This window comes from Odontesthes bonariensis, chromosome 1, assembly GCF_027942865.1.
Source record: "Odontesthes bonariensis isolate fOdoBon6 chromosome 1, fOdoBon6.hap1, whole genome shotgun sequence".
Taxonomy (NCBI): domain Eukaryota; kingdom Metazoa; phylum Chordata; class Actinopteri; order Atheriniformes; family Atherinopsidae; genus Odontesthes; species Odontesthes bonariensis.
This window is the reverse complement of record NC_134506.1, coordinates 3,755,720-3,775,683: the sequence shown is the minus strand read 5'-3', so window position 1 is coordinate 3,775,683 and position 19,964 is coordinate 3,755,720.

The following is a 19,964-nucleotide window of genomic DNA, read 5'->3' as shown; positions in this document are numbered from 1 at the left end:
TGGGCCATTACAATTAATTGAATTCCAATTGGCTTGAATTGGACTTTATTATCTAAGTGCCTTGAGATGACATTTGTTGTATTTGGCGGTATATGAATAAAAATGAATTGAATTGAAAATTTTCGAGTAAATTAGTGACAAATCAAATCAAATCAAATTTATTTATATAGCACATTTCATGTACAAACAATTCAAAGTGCTTTACATAAAATAAAAGCATTGCAGCAGGGAGTGGAAGAAGCATTAAAATACATATAAAGAGAAACAAATAGAATAATTTAAATGAATTTAAAAACAAGCAACAGTCAAGATAAGTTAAAAGATATCGTGCAGATTTCATGCATAGACACATGAGAACATAAATGTTTTTAACCTGGATTTAAAAATGTCTCCATTTGGTGAAAGTTTAATCTCCACTGGCAGTTTGTCAAAGTGAATTAAATAGAACGCTGTATCGTGACAGGCATTATCACATAAGGCTAAGTAGATTTTTTTTTTTCTAGCCTGTGTGAAATTTTGAGAAAATTTATGATAAATATTTGACAAAAGATGTTTTGGTTAAAATACTGTATTTGCCTATGAAGATTCAAATAGTGGGAATTTCCCAAAGAGAGTGATGCTTTGAATGACGGATCGGAGAGGGCAGTAATTTCATCCTGTTGCCCTGCAATGGTGAGGGAGGCATGGCTCAACGAGATCATAATAACTGGGGGAAATCAAATCAAATTTATTTATATAGCACATTTCATGTACAAACAGTTCAAAGTGCTTTACATAAAATAAAAGCATTGCAGCAGGGAGTGCAAGAAGCATTAAAAATACATAAAAGAATATAAAGAGAAACACATGTGGTCTAACCTGCGCTGGAAACAAGTGTGTCAGTGGTATTTATGACAGGGTGTATTAGACACTTTGATGAGCCTATCGGCTTTTAAGGAGATAGGGATTTGACAAATGCTGAGCCCATCGAGTTGTTGTCCCTCTTTCTAACTGATGATTTCTGGACACTAATAACAAATTAAACTGATAAATATGAACACCTGCTCTTGGCCACTCAAACAGTGAAGCCAAAATCAAGCTTTGATTGAAATACATTTTACTGATTCTTACATACATTAGTTTTACAGATTCTCTATTGTTGCGTGTGGTTAAAATGAAAAAAAAAAAACACGAAAAAAGATTAGACATCACAAAGGTAAAAAAGAAAAGAAAACAATTCGTAAATGGTTTAAACCAATTTTCATTAGAAGTTGTAGATCCAAGGCATCATCAGTGGTACATAACGTACAAGTAAGGTGATTAAATTTACTACCTTCATAAACTTTGGCTCAGTCATTATTTTTCCCCATTAAAGTATCCATTTATCTCAAACACTTTTAAAGTTGTATCCCTTTAAAACCTTGTTTTTGTTTATGCAAGTTTTTTTCCATCGCTTAAATGTTTAATCTCTACCTCCTGACTAACACATTCTATTTTATTTTGGCAGCCTTCATTTAGTGTCAGAGCTGTACGCTGAAAGGCTTCTAGGATACCGAAGCTACTTTTAGCCATAATGTGCAAGCTGCTCGTTCATCCTCTTTGCTCTTTTTCTTAGATGTTCCATCAATCATACTATAAGCCCCATGCATGTCCAATCTTCTGTTAGTGAATCAAGTGAATGCGAGCTTGTGTTTGATTCTAACTCTTATCCCTGTTGGCAACAGTTCTAATCAAGTTATATACAGCTTTTGCAAACTCAGTGTTAATTTCTTTCGTCAATTCATGAATCATTCAAATCATAAGCTTAGTCAAACCTGATTTAATGATTTTCATTATAGTCAAGAGGTAAGTTCTCTCCTCTCAGCTTGAATGCTGGCTGGTTCTCTTCTCTCAGCCTTATTGCAGGCTGGCTTTCTTTTCTCCTCTCAGTCTTATCACAGGCACCTTCTCTCTCTCTTATCTCAGCCTTAATGCAGGTATGCTCTCTCTTTTCAACGCAGGAACCTTTTTATTTTTGCGTGTTGTTAGTATCATCTCTTTACTTCCCCAGCTTAGAATTTTTTAATTCCTTGTAAGTATGCATTTCTGTTGGGGGTCTTTCTTATCAACCATCATGTCATGTTCCGCTTGATGTAACTGCCAAAAATATTCCAATTCCTTGTACAACAAAGTTTTATTCTGATTATTTGTATACCATAGAATGTGTCAACCTTTTATGTGAGCTGTCCTTACTGAAATTAAGCTTTTGCGGAAGTTCAATATAATATTTATATATATCATATTGATTTATTTATAGATGTTTTTTTATGATTGTTACAAATTTGTGGTTTGGCGACAAATTTTTCTACCTTGGGTTAGAAAAGAGTCATTTGAAAAGAGTGAGTGGGCCAAAAAGGTTCTTTTTTTTTTGGTAAAGTTTTAACTGGCTTAAACATCAAGGAATGTTTAATTAATTGATTTTCAAAAGCTAACAATAGAGCTCTATGACATAAAGGAAGGAGATATATCTGGCTTTGACACACAAAAAGCTCTTGTTAGTAGAGGCATTCACTGTTGGCTGTGAATTTTTGACAGTAAGGGCAGAGAACTCAGTGTCACCAGATATACATACTGTTTAGGATCTTAGATTGTCACTTAATTTTGGTTCTGCGTCATGTGAAAAGCAATAAGAGAAGTCTCAGGCTGCTTGGACATCAGAAGAGTTCATATATTTTTCTGTCAGCTGGCATTTGCATTGACACTGTATCTGTATTATCTTAAATATCCACAGATATTTGTTGAGATGACAATAAGCTGCTGTTAGTACTGTGTCATGTCATTCTGACATGAATTCCACTGAGGCCTATTTACTGTAGAACACTGTGAAAATGAACACTGAGATAAACCCCGCAGATCATTATCATTATATGTGTGTCACTGTTTTCCTGCTAGGTGTGTGCTTCTGCAGTAATACGAAACCCACTCAGCTGACGCAGAGGAGTCGAGTTACCCTGAAAAGGATGAGGTTGACAGTGAAATGATTAAGACAAAACTGCTGTCCGTCACAATTTAAAGCCATTCTCAGACAGGGAGGCACTCTGTCACACTGTAACCTAAGGCTAAATGCATTCAAAGATCCATCTCCTCAGCACAAGCATGAATGCAACTATTGACAACTATCTTCAACTGGATTGCTGCTCTGCTTGCAAATGTAATTGAAGGCAGATGATTCTGCGGTCCTCAGGTTTGCTGAGTATTTGCACTTGGAACATTCTATCAGTGCTTTGCAGTCCCATGTAATCATTCTGTATTGCATATAAATTATATATATATAGTCATCTTGAATCAACATGGATTCTCAACATAAAAAATGACAGGAACAGCACAAAATTGCACTTAGTTTAAAAAGGCATTTGCCTGTGCTGTATTTTCTGTGACAAGCTATAGTTTTTTCTCTGAAATATTAATATTTTATCCCAAAAATGTACTCTATTTGATAATTCTCTTCAAAATTACCTTAAATCAGTCTCAGAGTGCTACTCCATGAGTTCTTCTTTGAATTGACCAATTTTACATAAAGAAACATTCAACCATGACTGGTTAAGTAGACAGAAACATGAATATTGAAATTCAATCAGAAAAGCGTGTGCAATAACAATTTTATTGTAGGTAAAGTAGGTATTACATTATAGGAGATGACTCATGGCTTTGTGTAACGGCAAGAGAATAGAGAAATATATCAGAAAACTGGGGTCCTAATTCTTGTCACTGTAGCTGGCTATGTATGGGTAGAGGTTAATGACTAACCATCACTCAGTGGGGTCACATGGCACTGAAAGGATCGGATTATTGGCTAAATTACAATAAGACTGAGTTGCTCATTATTTGAGCAAGGGTAATTATCCTTGGATATATAATGAATCGAATCATAGGAACAAAGCATGTCATACTCCGATATGATAGGTGGCGCTGTACCCATTTCAACTATTGCTAATAGAGGTTGACCACTTCACCACCACCAACATTAACAACAATTCAATTCAATTCATTTTTATTTATATAGCGCCAAATACAACAAATGTCATCTCAAGGCACTTAGATAGTAAGTCCAATTCAAGCCAATTGGAATTCAATTAATTAATAATAATCATAATTCATAAAATAATCCAATTCGTTCATATAGAGCCAATTCAAAAACAATTTCCTAGCTAAGAAAACCAACAGATTGCACTGAAAACTTTTTGTTTTTCGGTCCAATCTCCCGGCCTGAGCGTGCCTGAGGCGACTGTGGAGAGAAACGACTCCCTTTGAACAGGAAGAAACCTCTGGCAGAACCAGACTCAGGAAGGGTGGCCATCCGCCTCCACCAGCTGGGGTTTGAGAAGACAGAAAGGGGGGCGGGGGCGGGGGCGGCGGCACTGTAACACCATTCAAAGGATATCTGTTGGAACAGGGAAACACAAGTTAATGACCACAATAATGTCACATATACATAAAGAGAGTAAAGTGAGGAAAGGTGTGACAGATGAGGCCCCCCAGCAGTCTAGGCCTATAGCAGCTTAACTATGGGATGTTTCAGGATTACCTGAGCCATCCCTATTCAAGGTAAACACAAGAAACTTGTGCTAACGAAAAAAATAAATAATAAAATAAAGGACCAGACTCAGTGAGTAATTCCCTATACTCCCTATACAGATCTGCTCCTCACACCACAACAACCATCTTTTTACAGCCACAAGCTACCTCAGCCTCTCACCAACTGCACACCAGTCACAGCGGGGTGGGGATGCAAACCCTGGTTCGGGTAGGGGGAGAAATAAAAGAGGTAAGATAGGCGGGAATGGGATTCAAACCCTGGTTCGGGTAGGGGGTAATGAAAGTATAGAGGGTGCCAGAGGTGGAGGCAGGACAAGACACACAAGCAGACACACTATCAGATTCAACAGACCTAACTATAAGCTTTATAAAAAAGGAAAGTTTTAAGCCTGGTCTTAAAAGTGGAAAGGTGTCTGCTTCCCGGACATTTACTGGCAGTTAATTCCACAATAGAGGGGCCTGATAACTGAAGGCTCTGCCTCCCATTCTACTTCTAGAAACTCTGGGAACCTCAAGTAAACCTGCAGTTTGGGAACGAAGTGCTCTGTTAGGAAAATATCTTACAATGAGATCTTTAAGATATGATGGAGCTCGGTCATTAAGAGCTTTATATGTAAGGAGAAGAATCTTAAATTCTATTCTGAATTTAACAGGGAGCCAATGAAGAGAAGCTAAAACTGGAGAAATATGATCTCTCCTGTTAGTTCTCATCAAAACTCTCAACAAACTCAGGTATTCGAGAAAATGGTGAACGAAGAGCAAGCTGAAGCTACCTCCCTCTACATTTCGTTTGTGATGAGCATGTTATAATTGGCTTTGTTCTTAGACATTATGTATCACATCCAAAGAACATGACGAAGACGGTGGATGGCCTGCTCATGTCACCAACAACTGTCCAATTATACTCTGTCGAGTGTAAGTCCAACCACTGTGAGATAAAGGTTAATATAAATATGAAATGTTTCCGGATATCAGGGCTCGGTCTGACGGATTTCCTGCGAGAGCTCTGTCCCTGTGAGTCCATACTTCACATGTGACCACCAATAAATACTTTGTTTAACTTAAGATTTCTCCAGCTTGTTCTTGAGCTTCTAATGAAAGAATCGAGTTAACAGTTTGTATGAATTTATTTTTGTGAAGGGAGAATACACATTTACTTGTACTACATTATGTGTTTTCAATTACTGTTAAAAAGGCTCATCTACCTGACATAATCCTTATTATTTTGGTCAGTAGTTCTTCATTGGCTAATTTAGCTGTCAGTCATTGTCATAGTCAACCAATCCCGTTGCACTCCTAGCTGTCTGTCCCCACCCACTGCTGCTCCGTTTCTCAGTCAGATCGCGGATCACAGACTGCCTTTTCACAGACATTTGGAAAGCTGAAAGTTTGTCAAAGTGCTGTGCGTACATGAAAACTGTGAGTAAAGAACTCAGGACATTTGTGTGCACTGTTACTGTAGTTTGTCATGTAAATCGCGGGATTTGTTGTTATGTTAATGACCACGTTTTGCTAGCTTAAATGTTCTGCTAGTACTCGTTTATTGTTATGCTAATGAGTGCTACGTCAAGGTGTGAATGGGATTGGTATTGTATGTCAGTTTCAGTCTTATTGAGTGAAACTTTGTTAGTTCATTTATGACGTTTTTTCTGGAGCTTGTCACTCATCCTTAATAATGTGTGAGAGTTGTAGGCTTATACTTTCTATTTGCATCAATATGCAAAGTTCATTTAATATTGAGGAAATTAAGGTTTATTATTTGTACATTGCTCTAATTTAAATGTGCATATGGGTAAAGTTGTAATTATTGCGTATTCAGAAGTTATTATCTGATATTCAGCAATGTTTATTATTTTCATTTCAGAACCACACTCAGTAATGCACTTTGGACATTCTGTTGGTGACAGTGTGTGGATTTTGTAGAAGGTGACGAAGCTTCTATATAAACAAGTCAACTCAACTGTGTCTGTCTTTTGCTGGACATCCCGGAGCGTGTTTGAATCCTTTTACCAACCAATAACAACGGGTGAGGGCTACATTAGCCAACCGTGCATACGGGTGAGAGCTTCCAAGAGCTAACCGTATTTTTCAATTACAGTGTATTATATTGTCATGATGATGATTTTTACAATAAGTGTGCTTATTGTTGTTAAGAAATTTGCTGGTGGAAATATAGATTATTGAACACATTAAAGGTAAACTGCTCTGGTGAAATACATGTACTGATATACTATGATGTATCAATGTTTAATACTTGCTCCTATTTCTTTTTCAGAATAACAGTCTGCTGCTGAGCTGCACAAGTTGCCAAACCTCAAATAGGTTACTGATACTGTAGTGCCATGGATAAACACAATATTATAATATATAACTTTATATCATTTCACAGGGCCTTTTTGTTTGGTCTCCTGATGAGGTTTTGTGTTTTGCACTTCACTGCCACCATATACAGTAACCACAGTAATGCTTTACTGAGTCAACTACATTTGTTCTGTTGTGCGTTTCTTAAAGGGCCACAAGACGAGCCATGATGCTGGGGCCAGGCAGGATTTTGTTTGCATTTTTGTAGGTCAACTACTGTGTTCCTTTGGCCTGAATTTGTTTGGCCTTTTGTTTTAAGGCACAAGTTCAAAAAATAAAAAACTGTTCACCATCTGTTTCTCGTGTTTGGTCATTTCTTCAATTCTTCAGTAGGTTTCCTCATCTTAGACCCCAAGATGAGTCCCAAAAAGACTGGACCACTACATGCCACCATTCAAACAGTATTTGGGAGTAACATAATGGCATGTAGCCACAAATTCAGACCATTATTCTATGTTTTCATATTTGACATACCATTTTATCATGGTTGTGACTCCCTAAGTGTGCAGATTAGACAAGGTCATAGAGTGTAAACCAGTTCTGGGTAAGTCTGAGAGCTAACTGTGGCTCCCACTCAAGTGTCATTATTCCATTTGGTAGGTGGGCCAGAATTAAAATGCACAGTGGCCCACATTTGGGTGAGTGCTGGTTTATTTGGTCTCTTCTTGGCTGACATTTGGCAGTGTGTTGGTTTAGTTATGGCCCACTTCTGGCAAACAATTGTTAACCACCCTAGTACCATCATTCCATGTTGTATGTGGGCCAGAATAAAAATGTGCAGTTGCCCACAATCGGTTGAGTGCTGGTTTATTTGGTCTGTTTCTGGTGACATCTGGCATTGGGATGGCTTGATTGTGGCCCACTTTTGGCAAACAGGAGCGGATCGCCCAAGTGACATCATTCCATGTGGTATGTGGGCCGGATGAACATGTCAGGTGTGGGCCAGATATGGACCAAAAGAGTTTCGCTATCTTGGTCTCTTTATTGGACAAACACATTTCTTGAAAGGCTACTTACCACTCTGAAATATGTTCCTGTACTTTACTTTCACTTGTTGCCAGGTACGCTTTCGGCTGGTAAGATTGCTCCTGTTGAGATGTAACAGTGAAAAATTAATATGTGTGTAACCCACAGTAAAATATGAATAAATACAAACAATTAAATTAGATGCATAAATAAGGTAAAATGGTTAAAATGTCACAATTGATTAAATAAGAGTAATTAAAAAAGGGTGTGATAATAATTTCATGGAAATGTTTAAAAATGGGCCTATATAAAATACCGTCCCTTTAAGAGATCCATGGTCGTTTGCGCTGTAGCCCTGTTTTGACACAGCGTGTATGCAGATCGGAGAGTAGAAAAGCAAGCAGAGACAAGCAGAGAAATGAATGCAGGAATATTTTTCCAGAGAGCGATTTCAGACTTGATACGTGGTTGGTAGTTCCCACGAGCCATATTTAATCAAACCACAACGGTTTTGGTCAGGTTTTTTTGTTTGGTATCGTTCCCGGTTGAAGCTAACAGGGATTGGAGTTTCTTCTGTGGAGTGCGTGCATGTGTGAGGGGGCTTACACATGCGCCAAGGACACATGATGGCGAGCCAGACTGCGCAGGGAAGGACTGTTGGTAAACTCTGCCAGAGTGGTAGGAGTGTCGGATTCATAGGCAGAGTTTCAGATTCTTGCCAGGGAGGGCATAAAAAACAACAACAAAAAAAACACCCGTCCAATAGACAGTCTGGAGATCTGAGCCAACCACACACTGTGAAGCATATATAGCAGGGCATTACAACTCATATATAGCGTAACATCATGGTGCAGATTTATTTCTGTGTCCAATAACCGGAAGGTTGGCGGTTCGATTCCCATTCTCGTCACTCAAAAAAGATTGGTGGAACTGATAGCTGGAGGGGTGTCCGTCCACCTCCTTGTCACAGCTGAGGTGCCCTTGAGCAAGGCACCGTACCCCCATGCTCCCCGGGCGCTGAATGGCTGCCCACCGCTCCAGGTTGGCATCTGTCTCTCTGAGTGTGTGACCCTGTGCATGTGCATGTGCATGTGCATGTGTGTGTCAAACAGGTGCCAACCTGGATGGGTTAAAAGCGGAGGACAAATTTTGTGTGTATGCATGACCAATAAATCGGATCTTAATCTTAATCTAAACACAAGCGCACGCTCATGCGCACTGCGTGCACGTACGCACACACACACACACACACATACACACATGCTTGTACACAAACGCACAGCCACTCGATATTGTCACCAAAACGTTTCGAGGGGAATTCGGACAAAGCAGGCTGCTTGGGAGAAACTTGTTTTTCTCCGAGATCATCTTGAGAGGAAGTTGCTTATTGCATTATGACGAGGCTAGCAGAATGGCTGCAGGAGAGACGTATGATTGAAAGACGATAGTCACGACTTGAGCGCCAAAAATTAATTAATATTTTTAATGTTCAAATGAATTCTGATATATTTACTATCACTGTGTGTGCTTTATGTCACTTATAAATATTTATATATTTTTTCATTATATTGTATTTTTTCAAATTAATTTGGGAACACAGTAATTAACTCCTTTGACCACCAGGGGGGGCAATGCGCTCCCTGCCCTCCCGCAAACTCCGCCGATGGTCGGATTATATTTTCCTTTTGAACTGAACTCTGAACTGAAGTACTCAGGAACTGAACTTGAAGTATTACATTTTGTATTTTGTTTTTCCATGATTGTCATGATTGTGATTAGCAGTATAAGAGTTATGCTTCAATTTGATTGATTAAGGTGTGATCATTCTCTTGTCAATGAGAAGAGTTGACTCAGGATGAATATTGAATTAAAATAGATTAACCTCAAATAGGATAGTTACTGACCGGTCCAATATAACTAACCTATCTAAACTAAATAAACCATCTAACTACGGTGGCTTACCTGAACTAAATTATCTCTAACCTAGAAAAAAACTGAGGTGAGGAAAAAGAGATGAAAGTAAAGACATTTATTGTTGATACCTGCAGGTTGTTGAAATGTCATATGTGTTTTACTGTTGTTTATTTCCACTAAAGAGGTTATTGCATTTAAAGTACCTGGTCTCTGGCTCAATTTTATTTGTTACCCCAATCCATTAGAACCTAGAACTGGTCCAGTAGTGTAAAAAGTGTGTATTGGTGATACATATGCTACATCTGGGTCACACACTCATGATAATATGGTCACAAAATTGATGATGTGTGTTGATTATTGGGTTATTAATAAAGTGAGCAGGGCCAGTATATGTGTGCTGTACATCTCATACAGAGACAATTCAGCTGCTTTATGTAAAGAATTATAACACAAAGAGGAGAGCATAAATACATGAGGACAGTGAAATAAACGTGTAACAATTGACAATGGTATGAAACTTGTGCATTTAGTCTGTCGGCAGTTGTTTGCCATGCCGTTTCCCTCGCTTTATTGATCACAGCTGTATTACCATTTCTGGTGATGACACTTTTAAAATCCGCATCCAGCTCCATAAGCTGTTCAGCTGCCGAAAAAATAACAGCTCTTGTCTTGCTCTCCTTTTCTGCCATCTCTGTTTCTCCACCATCCACTCGTCAGGGCTTCTTACGTTCCTCGGGCACTCGCACATAGCCAGGCTCTGGAAGCCTCGCTTGGATTAGCCTCACTTTGATGCAGCTAAAATGTCTTCATGGAACGACTTGAGGCTTAATTGTGAGATGGTGTTAGTTCAAGCGATACAGCCCGGCTTTCACAAACAGCAAGCAGCACTGAAATAAGGAAACATAAAATAAGCATAAACATAAAATGCTAAAATAAGGAAACAATTATAACTATCTATATATGAAACAATAGGTGGGTTTCAGTTACGTCAGCGCGCGAATTTAAGCTGGTGGGCAGGAAGCTTGACTACCATAACAACAATATGGAGATGAGTGAACATTGTAGTGGTTTGGAGCCGGCATATAGGGAAAGGTATTTGGCTTTATTAGGGAAATGCATTGGGCGTGACCCATACTTAACCCTCTGGAGTCTAAGGCCTTTTCAGAGACTTTGAGGCAGTTGTCACCACCTTGACATTTTCAAGTATTTTAACTAACTGTAAACATCTATGCAAAAGTGACACATATGGTTGTATTCTGAAAAGCCTAACAAAAAACAATATGAGAGTAAAGTGAATGTAATACAAACAAGTTTTATTTAAATTGAGGGGAAACACAACTGTACAAAAAAACAAGTTTTAGAGGTCTTCAAACAGTGCAAGAAAACACACTATAAATATATCTAGCCAAGACTTTTGAAGGTTGAACCTTGTAAACAAAAGTGTTGGCTGCATAAAAGTAAAAAGTGCAGTCAGAAATGTTTTTTTGTTTTCACACAAACTGTAAAAAAGTTTTTGTAACTCCAGTCAGTGTCTCTGTTAGTTGAATACAAATTAGATGGGTGTGTAACACCCCTGATTCCCCCCACCCCCCTGTCACTCTCCATGTGATAATTGTCTGTCACTGGCAGGACATTGCTGCCTTCCCCCACATGCTGGCTGAATGGGGCGTGTTCTCACCTGTGAATAGCCACTCAATCACCTGGTACTTAACATGTGAATAGCGATAGGTGTGGCCGAGGAAGCTGCTCCAGTCTGAGAGTACAGAAAATCCAAAGATTTCTGTTCACTCTCTTTAAAAAGGGCCAGCTATATAATTTATTTATAAAATATATATATATGAAAACTAGAAGTTTCAAGGTTTTTAATGGTGTCACTTATATGTTTCAATGAGAAAAACTCACAGAGTTACAGATGTGTTTTTGGAGATGTGTCAAAAATGCCCACCGGTGGGCATTAGACCCCAGAGTGTTAATGAAAATGTCTGAATTTTTGCAAGACCGGAACGATTTGCCGAATATAGAGGCTGTGGACATAACGAGCTACCTGGTTCTCCAGATGTCTTACTACACCAAGCAACAGATGAAGGCCCACAAAAGTTTGGAGGCATTCAACTATTACCACAGCGGATGGATCAGCAAACTCAGAGTAAAACGTCTACAGAATGATTGTGTTTTGGTGTTCGCCAGGGTAAGTTTGTTTTCTGTGTTGTTTATGGTGCATTATCCCAGGGGAAAATGCAGTGTGTAGTGCAGGGCTGGGCAGTAAAGCAGAACTTAACATGTTGAATGCCGAGCTGTGAATGTTGGCACTCAAATAACAATCAAAAATGTTTATGTTTTGATCAAATGCCAAGATCCAAATATCCAAATGCTGACATTGTGTCTTTGTTAGCCTAATGCACAAGAGAGAAAGAGATTCTGTTGTCATGTACTTGGGAGCTAATGTGCCCTGTTAGCACTTAAGCACTTCGTGGATACTACTGAAAAGTGAAGATTTTGACGACGTGACAAATTTGTTTTGTTCAGATCAACCACTCTCAGAGATCGCATGAAACACCGCTGAAAACGTGGATTATTGCTTCAAAGGATGGCGACGTTCACGCTGGGCATTGCAACTGCATGGCAGGGTAAGTAGCAGTATGTTTTGTCTTATTAGCATCCCATCCGGCCATATTGCCCATCATTATTTTATCGCTCATTTGTATTGGTTTAGCTTGCTTATTAAAACAATATTGTATTCCATTCACAGACTGTCAGAATCATGCTCCCATGTAGGGGCAGTTCTTTTTGCTGTTGAAGATATGGTAAAGGACCAAGAGCAAGTTTCCTGCACATCAAAACCTTGCGAGTGGCTTATGTCATCACATGTAAAAAAGGTAAAGTGACGACCACAGTAATCATAATTATGTCAGGCAGAGAATACATTTTAGAATATAAAATAAATATAATGTGGAGTAGAGAAAAATGAGGATGTAATACGCTCATGACCATATAGCATATATCACTTTTGTTCATGTTTGCAACAGTTATGTCTATAACAGAGGTGCTGTATCATATGCATTGTATGTTACATTTTGTATGTATGCATTACAAGCTCCAAGTGTATTGTGGAGCACAGAAATGGAGGTTTAATTTTATTGTTTATGTCCTTTTACTCAGATTCCCCCTGCCCCGGTTGCTCGCATAGACTTTTCCTCTTCACGGGCCAAAAAACAGAACCGGGACGGTTCGAATGAAGCTGGAGCATCTGTCACACAGGTACAGAGAAAACGAGTGGCGAGAGGGTCAGAGAGGTATTGGAGCTATTTTCAGGAGCTGAGCAAAAACTTCCCCAAGAGTGCAGCTTTGATGGCCAGGGACCCTTTTCACAAGGCATTTATTCCCATATCCACTGAGCTTCCTAAAAGCTTTCTGGAGTATAGAACACAGTTGACCCTACAGCTTCAACCCAAAGAACTTGAACCGCCTCCCAGGTCGAGGCTGTAGAGAGAGCAACTCGAGGTCAGAGCAAAAGCAAGACTTGGTTTAGGCAACGAGCTGGACGCATAACTGCCTCCAACCTGAAACGTGCGCTCCAGACCAACCCTGAGAAACCAGCAAAGACCTTAATCAAGCCCATATGCTACCCTGAGGCATATAGGTTCACCACAGCTGCTACAAGGTATTTACAGGGTCATCAGCAGTTTCAGAATGGTAATGGCAAGGGCTATGCAGTAGTACAGATAAGCGTATGAGTGACCATAGTGGCGAAAAATTTAAGAATAAATCACTTGACTGTTATATACAGTACATTTAATAAGTTTCAAAGAAAGAATTTCCTTTAAATGTTTTACATATGTACTATTCACAGTTATGGAAACAAGCATGAAAGGCGAGCCAGGAGAGCATATGAGAAGATGATGGGCCAGGAGCATGAAGGCTTCTCCTTCATGGGCAGCGGTCTGTGGATGAACCCAAAGTGGCCGTACATGGGGTCCTCACCTGACGGGATGGTCGTCTGTGACTGCCATGGAAATGGTATCTGTGAGATTAAAGCTGCTGTCGGCACGTTTTCAAAAACCTAGTCTAAAGTCGGAAAATTCGAACTGATACAACTTTCAGGTCCCTCCCCCTCTGTGGACAAGGTTGTGCACGTGAGTTCACACCAGTGTGCGCGCACACAAGCTGGGGGCAGACTCATGCTCAGCATGGAAGACGTGGTTGGTGAATGTTCTGCTCAGATAGTAGATAAATAATAAACCTAACGTGATTGGTTAAAAACAGCCGGGAGCGCTCGATTTTTGCAAGCACGATTACAGGCTTCAGAGGGAGCTACATAATTCGGGATTTTTCCTAAACAGCCTATTTAATATTCTACTTCCAGAATCCCATGACAGTTCAAGCTAATATGACTTAAAAAAAGTTGCCGACGGCAGCTTTAAGGTAATATTGTCTTGTCTGATTAAGTCAGAACTAAATAATTCAGTAATACAAAACTAACTTGACTTCACTGTGCCAAAAGGCAGAAAATTTTGTAGTTTATAATGTGTTCCGTCATTTTTATTTTATTTTTTTTAGTGCCCATGCTCTCGGCGGGATGAGGCCAACCTGCGACTAAATGCTGGACAGAAGGGCTTCTGCCTGACCACAGATGGGGGAAAAGTCATGCTAGACCGAAATCATGAATACTTCTACCAGGTCCAGGCACAGCTCCACATATCTGAAACAGATTACTGCGATTTCGTTGTGTGGACTCCGTACGACATGTTTGTGGAAAGAATTGTTCCAGACATTGCATTTTGGGATGCTGTGGTTCCTAAAGTGGAGCATTTCTTCAGATCAGGAATACTTCCAGAAATTCTGGGACAGAAACTGACAAAGTCACCAGCAGGACCGTCTTAAGTTTGTGTGTTGTGGTGCACCCTTATGGTGGCCCTTAATGGATAATCCGGCCATGGTCACCAGCGTAACCTAGCCACTTCTTGTACTTACGCATTATTGTTATTGTACTTATTGCTATTATTGTATCATTGCCATTACTATTGTTATTGCATTTTTATGCAACTTGTGTATATATATATAATCTGGGTGTAGTGATGGACTCAGACCTAAATTTGGAAAAACACATTAAGGCAGTAACAAAGTCAGCCTACTATCACCTTAAGAATATATCAAGGTTAAAGGATCTGATGTGTCAGCAGGACCTGGAAAAACTAGTCCATGCATTCATCTTCAGTAGGCTTGATTACTGTAACAGCATCTTTACAGGTCTACCTAAAAAGTCAGTAAGACAACTGCAGCTTATTCAGAACTCTGCTGCTCGAGTCCTCACTAAGACCAAAAAAGTGGACCCCATCAGTCCAGCTCTGAGGTCTTTACACCGGCTGCCTGTCCATCAGAGGATAGACTTTAAAGTTCTGATGCTGGTCTATAAAGCTCTGAATGGTCTAGGACCAAAATACATCAGTGACCTCCTGACCCAGTATGAACCTTCCAGACCCCTCAGTTCATCTGGATCCGGTCTTTTATCAGTTCCCAGAGTCAGAACCAGACATGGAGAAGCTGCGTTCAGCTTCTATGCTCCACATGTCTGGAACAAACTCCCAGAAAGCCTCAGATCAGCTGAAACGCTCAGTGTATTTAAGTCCAGGTTGAAGACACACCTATTTTCAGCTGCGTTTGAATAAAGCTCAAAACTTAATCACATTTTAACTACTGATTTTATATTGTTCTTATTTCTTTCTTTTTGTTTACAATTTAAATCATGCTTTTTATTTCTCTGATTTTATCTATTTTTTATTTTTATTTTTTATTATTTACTTGTTTCTTTTTAATGCCTTCTTGTGATTTTATATAGCTGTGAAGCACTTTGAATTGCATTGTGTATGAATTGTGCTCTATAAATAAAATTGCCTTGCCTTGCCTATATATATATATATTTCTGAGTTGTAACACTAAAGAATTTGAAATACAAAAACGCATTCAGTACTCTTTTCATACAAGGATGTTTATTTAGAAAGGAGTAGGACATTAAAGGGATACACCTGGATACACAGTGGTCTATTCACAACAAAAAACAAGGGGATATTTCTATCACAGTATGTACAGTTGTTCACATTGTAAAGACGTTTTCCAAAAAAGTAGTTTGACTATGGTTACACAAGTGTATTTTAAAAAAAAGTCCATTTGCAAGGTGCGCCAAACCAATATCACTCCAATGACACAATGGATTCTGAATGATTTGATAAGACACAGCAGATCACACCAATCTTGTCAATCAATGCCAGTGCCTCACCTGGATTTGTGGCCATGTTTTCTATGGGCATAGCCTTGCTTTGTAGAATCTGGTATTTCCTTCTTACTAAACCTACGACCCTCTCCACATGTATACGCAAGTTAGCAATTTTCCGAGTTTCTGCCACCTCTAATGGTGTCAGCTGCTTTCTCCCCTTTGTGAACGCCGGTATGTATACTTTGGCTCAGTAAAATCCAACATTGTCACCAATGTTGAAGCCTCGGTCTGCAAGGACAATGTCACCAGGTAAGAGGTTTTTCAGGATGCCACTCTGTATAGTCAGTTCCTTATTGCTGACCCTCCCTCCCCAGGCAACAGATATGTGGGTGACAAAGCCTTGCGGTGCAACTCCAATCAGAAATTTAACAGTGTTGTGATGTTTGTAGTTGGACCATGTCTGTGCTTGAGCAAGTAGATTGGATGGCCTCTCAATGAACACCTCAAAACAGTCCAGTATTACAGACACTTTACATCCAAAAGCTTCCCTGAACGCCATTGGCATTGTGTCACGGAGTACGTGTTGCTCAGGCCATTCAAGTTGAAATTCTAGATTGTCATGAAGAATGTCTATTATTTTGTGCCAAACTCTTGAAGCTGTGGACAAGGAGATGCTGAACCTGAAAGCTAAATCCTTCAATGAGAGGTTTAGGCCCAATCCCATTTCACCCCTTGGCCCTACCCCTTACCCCTTCCCCTCCGTTTTGCGCGTTCACGTGTAGGGGTAGGGGTGTCCCAAATCCCTTCCCCTTAGCCCTAGCCCTCCGTTATAGCCCTTGAAACGGAGGGCTTCGGCCAGGCAGACTCCGTTCGAAGGGGTATGATATATTTCCCAGAGTACAACGCGACTACCGGGAGAACTCGAGTGTTTTTAAAAATGGCGGAAGCAAAGAGAGCACCACACAAATGCAAACTAGCTCTATTTTTTTGCCATAATTGAACTGTTTTAACCGTTTTAGGTTGTGATAACTGGTGTATTGTGTGAGTTTAACATGGTGGCAATGTGTAGTTGTTTTCTGCTATAAACGCACATGGGAAAAGTCGCTATTTACATGGATTAATCGGTCAATGCATGTGAAGGTGCTGCGAAAGAGTTGTCGTTCTTTAAATTGTAACACGAGTATTTACAAGCAATGGTAGTTGGTTAACCATAGAGAAGTTCCTTTTGAGTGACGTGAGCGTCATTTCGCTACCTATTATCACAAGTATTCATATACGTGACTGATTCACAGGGACTCAAGCACGAACAAAGAGCCTGATCAGGTTTAGCGCCGAAAACGAAGATCGGTTTCTAAAGTCATCCGCATCTACAAAAAGAAGTAGGAAGTCCAATCCCATAATGGATTACCTGATACAGGAGAGCCTGAAGGAGCAGAAGCGCCACGAGCAGAAAACGGAGCGCTTTTTAGCTCTGTTTGAGCGCATGATAGACAAACTTTAAGGTGAGTTGATGCGCCATGCACACACAGCCACCCCTACCGCATTCTGAAACACCTTTTTTTAATTTTTTACAATGGATGAAAGCATGCTATAATGTCATGTCGTGTCTTGTTCCCCCAGAACATCACTGAGTCCAGCACCTCCGATGTGCCATGCACCTTCGCTGTTCCTGCTCCGGTCACCCCACCATCTCGTTCTCGATGATTGCACTGTTGCCCGTTTATGTTCATATTCATACTGTTTATTGTCCATATTTGCACCACACACTTTACAGCAGACACTTTAAGCTGTTATTTGCAATATTTCTGAAAATAAGCTGCCTTACCAGTCTGTAATGTGAGTAGCCTAATAAAAGAAATTAAGGACAAAAGGTTTGTGAGCATGATTATCACATCAACATCATATGAACGACTGGAACGGATATTGGTATGAAGAGATTTATTATACAAGGGATAACAAAAAAATTGGGGTACATGTTGTGGTCCAATGGGCAATAGTTTGTAGGATGACCCGTCTGCTGGAAAGAAAAACATGGAAAGATCAGGCTTTCATCCTCCCAAACCAACACATTGATAGCACACACAATGCAGTGCATTTATTTATGTCATCAAATCTGAACCTGAAACATGAGCTGCATGTTTATCCCTAGCGGAACGAGGCGAGTAACAAAGGCTAAACGTTAGCTTATGCTTTCAGCTAGGTTCGCCAGGTTAGGATACTACTACAATCAGCAAATCCAACGAGACAAGCAAATTGTTTCTATATTACACAATATCACAAATGTATAGTTAGAAGCACTTTCAAACACACGCACACATTATCATATTCACACGCCGGCTCTGGAAGCTACCAGCTGCTCACTCACACGCGTTATTTGCATTAATTTCCCATTCTACATACCGTAACAAGATCCAGCAATGCTCCCAGATGTCGAAGACGCCTTCGCCTGATGGCACTCCGTCGATTCGACGCAGATATTTCTAAAAATATCCGAATAGCCCAGGACAGCGCGAACACCACAGCACCGGTCATGTTTGTTTACTTCTGGCTAAAGCTGTCGCTTTTGGTTACGTAACAACTGACGGCTGACTGACTTATGACGTTCGTGAGTGCGAAGGGCTGTCCCAATTCGAAGGGGTGACATTTCTTACCAGGGCCAAGGGGTAGGGCTAAGGGGTAGGGGTAGGGGTAGAAAATAGAAATGGGATTGGGCCTTAGTCTCAGCCTGAGCAAAACGAGTATAAACTGTTCAAATTTGGACAAGACAGACAAGGGGCCGCAGGTGATGTCAGGTTCACACAGCCGGAAAATCTGCATCAACACCAAGAAATTGGGAAGCCCTGTGTAGAACCCACTGTAAAAAAAGAATAGTTGAGAATATTTAAAATTTACAGGCAACCGTCTGCATTCAGAATTGTATGTTTTGCCAACAATGTTCCCATCATAATCTTAACTATGATAACACTGTAATCTTTATTAAGAATTCTTAATTAAGTCAATTTTAAATTCCTTATTCTACTAACAAGGATTTTTCTTTTTGCTGAACAGTGACAATTCACATTACTACAAAAAGGCAATTGAGGTCATCACAATTTATCAATAAAGTATACATTCCTTTTGTCACTGTTCTACACAATTACAAAACTTCAATAATGTACAACAAACTTCACACTTTGTAAAAACTTTATTTCAATAAGTATTTTTAAACAAAATCAAGTATTTGTACAATTTAAGAGTATGCCCCCTGAGTTTTACCCATTTTCTGTCTTTTAAGCATGAAAAGGCTACATGGGGTTTAATGTCTTCAATCAAAATATGGCCCTTCAGTACTTGAATTTGGTTTCACAGGCCAAGCAGTACAATAACAAGTGCACTTGTAATTGGGGCGTCCTGTCACTCTTATCTTGCTTTGAAACACAAGCTACATCCATGTCAATGTTTTGACATGGCCCTTCTAATGGTAAAGATGCTGATTGACCCTACACAGCCTTAATGCACACTGGCTGATTCAGAACATGGGCCTGCACAACATAAATGTAATAAGGTTCAACATGTCTGGTAAGTAAAAAATATCAATGTAAAATAAAAACAATGATGGGCAACTATACAGCCGTACAAAGGCAAAGTGCAGTAACTACGCCAACATTGAAACTGAGAAAAATGCCTTGGCATTAGGTTGGATATTGCAGTTACAGCAAATTTGACATGGTAATATCTCTAAAACGGAACACATTTGGATCATAAGGCTTTGTTACATGATAAAGGTAGTGTTATGAAGACCATTTTCAGTCTGAACTCAATTGACAAAATATGTAGTTACTGCACTTTGCCTTTGTATGGCAGTATAGGCCAAGTAAGGAGGTAAAAATTGAGCTAGAAATAAAAAAAAATAGGCCAAAATAAAATGCCATCCGCATTTTTCTCTGAAACATAGCCGTACTCCAACACCGTAGGAACA